Here is a 6,028-nt window from a genome sequence, read left to right on the forward strand (position 1 = left end):
TATGTAGCATGATATTTCAAAAATGTATTCGGCCCAATATGCTCTCGTGGATCAGGCATTACGTGGTGGAGGTATGCGCTCCACCGAGTGCCCTTCAAGTTACCTCCACCACCGAAAGTGAAGGAGGTTATGTTTTCACCCCTTTCTGTCTGTCTGTCTGTCTGTCTGTTTGTTTTTGTGCAGGATAACTCAAAAAGTTGCTGACAGATTCAGATGAAATTTTGTGGACAGGTTCTGTGTGTGACAAGTATGAACTGATTAGATTTTGGTGAAGATCCAGAACCGGATCCGGCTACTAGAATTTTTTAAATGATTCTTCATAATTGAGAGATAGGGCCAAAAAGGATATGTAGCATGATATCTCAAAAAGTTGTGGACGTGTGTGTGTGTGTGTGTGTGTGGGTGTGGGTGTGGGTGTGGGTGTGGGTGTGTGTTGGTGTGTGTGTGGGTGTGTGTGTGTGTGTGTGTGTGTGTGTGTGTGTGTGTGTGGCAAGGACGAATTGATTCGATTTTGGTGAAGATCAGAATCCGGATCTGGATACGAGTATTTATTAATTTTTTTAAGTGATTCTTCGCCTTTGAGAGATTGGGCCAAATACGATATAGTACTGCATAGCATGATATTTCAAAAATACATTGGGCCCGACATGTTCTCATAGATCAGGCATTACCTGGTGGAGGTATGCGCTCTTCCGAGTGCCCTTCCAGTTTCTTCCTGCTCCACCAGGTTGTGCATATGCAATTTGATGCTTCCCTCTGCTGGACATTGTGGTATATGTCAGGTTTTATGTTTCTTCGCAGAACGATTGAAAGAAAGTTGTCGCAGAACTCTTTAAAGAAAATATAGTTGTATCAAATGAACACACAAACTTACCAATCTCCTTCCCAACCCCTCCAGCTTTGCACACACAAGGCATAATCTGTCCCTACAAACTGTGCTTTCACACATTGTCATGTTTTTCCATCGAGAAAGTTCAAATATCGAGTAGATTAAAGCACAACTCGTGATGTGTTTTATCCCTCAACCCCAAACTTTCCCCGCTTAACGATGGAGTGGGAGCGATAGTGGGTGACGGAGGATTCATTAGGTGACACGGTGTTTACAAATCAATTGGACAGATTTAAAATGTAAAATAACAATATTTCACAACACCTTGTACAAAAGGGCGCTCTCACTCTTCTATGAGCCGTGATATTGTAAAAAAATAAATATAATAAATAAATAAATAACCACGACGAAGAGCAAATTTTCGAGCTTATTAACAGAATTGCCATTCGATTGCATTGAGCACTTTAAATTTACAGAAGCTATTGGGGTTGAAATCCCACAAATTAAATGATAGATTGCATTTGGATGGTTTTTGTATCGAGTGTTTAAAGACTTGTTTATTTCTTGACTTGCTGTTGTGGCTTCAATTCCCAAAGTTTTTCATTCTCAGCATCTTGTAATTGGTGAGAGTGGTGAGCATGCCAATGAGCATGCTGACAAACTAGACCAAGAACCGGCTCTGGGATCATGAGCAAAGAGTGGCTGTCAATGAGAAGATGCCAGATTGGGAAGTTGTAAGTATTGTAGTTGACTCACTCTCGGAGCGGTATACCCTTGGTTTGAGATGTAAATAACTGATTTGGAAAGAAGGATGAAGAGGTAATGAAGCTTTGGAAGTAATGTCGATAGATGGTGTCGAAGAAGTGGTGGCGGTGGTGAGCTGATGAGATTCCGGAAATCCTAGACACTCATTGTGTGCACAAAATATTTACATTTGAAGTTAATTGTTATTAAATGCAAGATATTGGGTGTGGACAGCAATTATAGAAATAGGGGCTACACAATGCAGGGTCTCTTTGAGAATATCTTACGTGGAAAGTTATATTTTGAACCCGAATCGGAACATGAATCGAAAAACGAATCTTCAGTTTAGCAGTACTTTGGCTCGAAGTTCATCCCGATTCCACACGTGTGCGGAGAAGAGTGAAATTTTTCTTCTCTGTCCGGCATTCAAACAAAATGGGAAATCATTCCAAACAAGAAACTTACTGTTTTTAAGGGTGTCATAAAGGACACAAACACCAGACACACAGAACCTATGTAACGTGTTAGACAAGGTGGTGTGATAGCCACTGCGTCAACGGTGGTAAATTCTGGATTTTTTTGTTTTTAGATGACCTTCAAAATCATAAGTTAATTAAATTGAATTATACACTTGAACACTGCGTGGGGTGAGCTGTTCTATGAACTATCTAGTTGTTTGTAGTTTTGGGAGAGTTAACATTATTTAATTCACCGTGAGGGTTTGTATGTTTGGCATATTTTCCTGCTTGTTCTATTTTAGTACTTGCATACCTTTTTGTCTTCTTTTGTGTGGCTGGTGAATGTGAGAGAGAGATATATTTGTTATGAGGTCGATTGTGCAGTATCCAGTCAGTGCCAGACCCTCAGGGTTAGGCGTAGTAGTTCTAGGCAGTGGATTGGGCAGTCCTGCATGAGGTTGTCTGCAGACTGGATTTCTCGGCAGTCACATAAAGGTTTATGAGCAAGGCCCCAGGAGAACATGTTGGCCTTGAAACGCCCAATAGCAGTGCGGAACCGGCTTTGCACAACATGCATTATATGTTGACAAAGACGTTAAGGGATATCAGTATATACCTTTACATGAATTGCAAAGATATCAGCAGACAATTGACAAATCGGCACAGATGATGGGATTTGAATGTATCATCTCAGCATCCGGAGATCTGTGCTGGAATGGAAAAGCCAAACATGCCATTGTTTTCATGGGATAGCTACCCTTTAGATGTTTAGATGTTTTTATGTGTTACCTTTGCAGGCTCATGTTATTACCTCCACCGCTGAAGGTGAAGGAGGTTATGTTTTCACTGCTCTCTGTGTGTCTGTTTGTTTGTTTGTCTGTGTACAGGATATCTCGTAATGTTGTGAACGGGTTCGGTGTGTGACGAGGATGCACCGATTAGATTTTGCGGAAGATTCAAATCCGAATCCGACTACAACAATTTTTTTTAAGTGATTCTTCACCATTGAGAGATCGGGCCAAAAACGATATATATAACACGATATCTCAAAAGGTTGTGTGCGGATTTGGACGAAACTTGGTGGACATGTTGCGTGTGTGAAAAGAAAGGATTGGTTCGATTTTGGTGAATATCCTTATTGTTTGGCGCTTTGGTTGTATGTCCATTTTCAATATCATTCTTTGTTGGTGTCCCTTCGTAAAGTTTTATTTTATTTCTCTGTTGGTGCCCCTTTTTTTGCATTCTTCTTGGGTACCATGCCTTTCATATCGCCGCTCGTTTGGTCAAAGCAAAGCAAACCGAGCAAGCGTGCAGGTGATGAGCATTCACGGGTAACTCAGAGCAGATGGAACAGGAAAGCGGGAGCAAATTGATTGATTCCACCACTGTGTCCTGCTCAGATTTCATGGAAATGCACAAGAACATGCATCTCCCTGCTGTGAAGAGAATTACACCATAACCACAATCATAATGATCATGACATGTATTATGGCAACGGAAACAACAGCAAAATCAGTCTTGTAATCATAATTTTTCTAACAAGCATATGAACACAGCCGACGTGAATTTCTCAATAACTGTGCACAGAGAAATGCTGTTGATTTGAGTTCAGTGAGCAGGCAATCCTCCAAAAGGAGCTGAAGTTGAGAGTAATTGTATACTCACAATGCACAGAGGGACATCGTACTCGTAAATCCTTTGAAAGGTTATTTTCTCCACTTATTTAGGAGGCCTGTAATTGTACTGTCCGATTGTGGTGTCGTTGGCATGGAAACAGGCTTCAAAATGAAATTTCACGATTTGGACATATACAGTAGGTCATCATTTGATATATTGTACTGCACTATACATCATTTGATAGGATGCTGCGAAATTTACATTTTGTTCAATTAGAAATGCCTATATAACAAAATATGGTCATTTCCTGAATTATTCAATCACTCCATTACAATTACAAGGATAAGATCTGTGATAATTTTCAAGGTTATGGATACCTCTCCATTAATGGCTGTGCACCACAGGTGGGGGTGTATCGCAGACAGGGCTTATTGGTGAGGATCCATGCGGTAATAGCAAGTGGTTCCTCGTACTGTAGCAGTGAAGGGTTTATTTTACCTTCGCCACTGAAGGTGAAGGAGGTTATGTTTCCACCCCTCTCTGTCTGTTTGTCTGTCTGTCTGTTGGGTAGTCGATCTAGTCTACCCTTACTTTTTTATCAGTATTTCCGTCGATATGTTTGTCTGTCTGTTCGGTCCAGTGCTCCGTTAATACAATGGTGATTTCGATGAAACTTGGTTGGTAGGTTCATACCATGACCTAGTTGTGTGCAAATGAGAACCGTTGCTATGGACCCATCCGTTGCCTAGCAACGGACCTTTGAAATTTTCAAAAAAATCTCAACAATTTATTTTTTCGAAAATCAAAAATCGGGCCACGAGCGACTGTGGGCAGTACATTCAGCCATATTGTCAAAAATTTCCAGCCGGATCCTATGAAAACTGTCGGAGAAGATAGACTTTGAATGAACCCTGGTTGAAAACAATAAAAAAAACGAAGTTCGTTGTATCTCAGAGACTATGAGTCAGATATACATGAAACTGGTATGGTAGGTTCATGGTATGTCCTAGTTATGTGTGAGAAAGAACCGTTGCTATGGACGCTTTTGTTGGCTAGTAACGGCTGAAAAACGACTAAATTCGACTTGATCGACTACCCATGTCCGCCTACCGGCTTGATTGTCTGTTTGTCGCTTACAGGTCACAATTTTAAATCGATCTTCACGAAACTTCACCACATGGTAGAGTTTGTCATAAGAAAGAACCCTATTGTTTTTGAGGTCAAAAATTCGAAAGGTGAACATAGGCCAAAGGTCAACAACTTCGGTGACATTTCCAAAATCCTCAATTTTCATCCGATTGACTTCAAATTTGAAGAGGATGTTTTTTTTCAGGTCACTGAATTCAACCAGTCAATAATTTTTGAGGTCAATATAGGCCCAAGGTCAACAACTAAGGAGGTATTTCTAAAATCCTCAATTTTCATCTCATTGACTTGTAATTTGAATAGGATTTGCATATCAGGTCACTGAATTGAACCACCGATTATTTTCGGTCAACTTAAGCCAAACGGACAACAAAGGCCGAATTTCTAAAATTGTCAATTTCTATCCGATTGACTTAAAATTTGAAGAGGAGTTGCATATTCGTCATTTAATTCAACAACCAATTATTTTTGAGGTCAAATCTGTTTACTGAATTTTACAAGTATTGTGCTCTGCACGACGTCTTCTTGTTTGTTTGTCTGTTTGTCTGTCTGTTTGTGTGCAGGATATCTCAAAACGTTGTGCACAGATTCAGATGACATTTAGTGGACAGGTTTGGTGTGTGACGAGGAAGAATTGATTCGATTTTGGTGAAGATCCAAATCCGGATCTGGATACGATAATTTTTTTTTTATCTTTTCCCGTAAATATTGTTGTGGTTGACCAAATTCGCAAACCACCATTCAGGTCCCTCATATGAGATATCTCGGTAAGTATATGTGTAGTTAGGCCCAAACCTGTTGTCTAGAGGGAATAAATGTCATTCATGAGGGCTGCGACTCTTCAGGATAGCCGTTTTTCTTTTACTATCTTTATTTTGGACCAACCGCCATTATTACCACCACCAACCACGTCTCAACAGCCATCACAACAACAACCACCAACCACAACGCCGCTTCACCACAACCGCCACGACCTTTACCGTCACAACTCGCCACCATCGCATCACCGTCATCTCGCGCCACTCGTGGGCACCGATGCTGGACTCGTGTAGGGCGCGCACCGAGTAGCGTGTTCAAAAGCATCGCGGACTTTCCGCAGAAAAACGGATCAAAAACGACTCACGCCCACTTTTGTTCCGTCCAATCGGTGAGCGAGGGGCGATTTGGCCCCGCCTCCAGGGCGTTGGAGGGCGGTCGCTATATGCAAATTCATGGATCAAAAAGCATTCACGCC

This window comes from Eptatretus burgeri, chromosome 14 (genome assembly GCF_056783735.1).
Source record: "Eptatretus burgeri isolate ZD-2024b chromosome 14, Ebu_testis_v1, whole genome shotgun sequence".
Taxonomy (NCBI): Eukaryota; Metazoa; Chordata; class Myxini; order Myxiniformes; family Myxinidae; genus Eptatretus; species Eptatretus burgeri.